An 889-nucleotide genomic window follows, 5' to 3' on the forward strand; every position below is an offset into this window, starting at 1 on the left:
AGAACGATGTCAAATTTACCGTCCCTCCCATAGACGCTGCATTAGAAACACCCTCGCATCAGCGTTAACTGTTTTTTTGTAATTTGATGCAAAGGTGATATAATACAAAGAATAGTGTTATAAATGTACATACATTTAAAAAAAAATACAAATATGAAAAACCTTCGAGGACTTACGATGCTGATGACCGTTAAACGCGTCATCACAGTCTTGTGAAAAGGGTCCATCAAGGTAAATTATGTGAAAAATAATGTTTTTTAAAAAACGAAGCACTAACACGTTAGACTGCACCCCATAAACACAATCAAGCCTAGAAAAAAAAACACTGAACCACCCCTTTAATATTCTGACAAAATGTTGATACTTTCATTTTCAAAATAATCAGAGGTGGACTTTGAGGAAGTACATTCGTTAAGTATACTCGTACAAATATGAAGTACTACGTTTTTTTTTTCTCACAGGACAGCAGCACTACAAAAATATGGTATTTTACAAGATGATGCATTGCTGTAGATTAAACTACCAACAGTATATTTATAGGCAACTTTAAATGTAATAACCTTGAACATATTCAGAAGTAAAATGAAACATACACATCAGTGCAGCAGTAATATTAATGCAAACCCACCCTGACTAATTCTTTTTCAGAACAATACTGTATACCTTTACCTTTACTCTCAATACCTTAAGTATATTAGTGTATGCAAGATAATACTTTTACTTAAAGGATAGTTCAGCCAAAAATAAAAATTCTGTAATCATTTACCCAACCTTAAGTTGTTCCAGGTTTGGAATTTTCATTTTTGGCTGAACCATCCCTTTAGCTAAGGTTATAAATATTACTAGTAGCTTTTCCCCACTGTGGTATTAGTAGTTACTAAAAGTAGTT

Source organism: Sinocyclocheilus rhinocerous, unplaced genomic scaffold (assembly GCF_001515625.1).
Source record: "Sinocyclocheilus rhinocerous isolate Xijiao unplaced genomic scaffold, SAMN03320098_v1.1 scaffold143, whole genome shotgun sequence".
NCBI lineage: Eukaryota > Metazoa > Chordata > Actinopteri > Cypriniformes > Cyprinidae > Sinocyclocheilus > Sinocyclocheilus rhinocerous.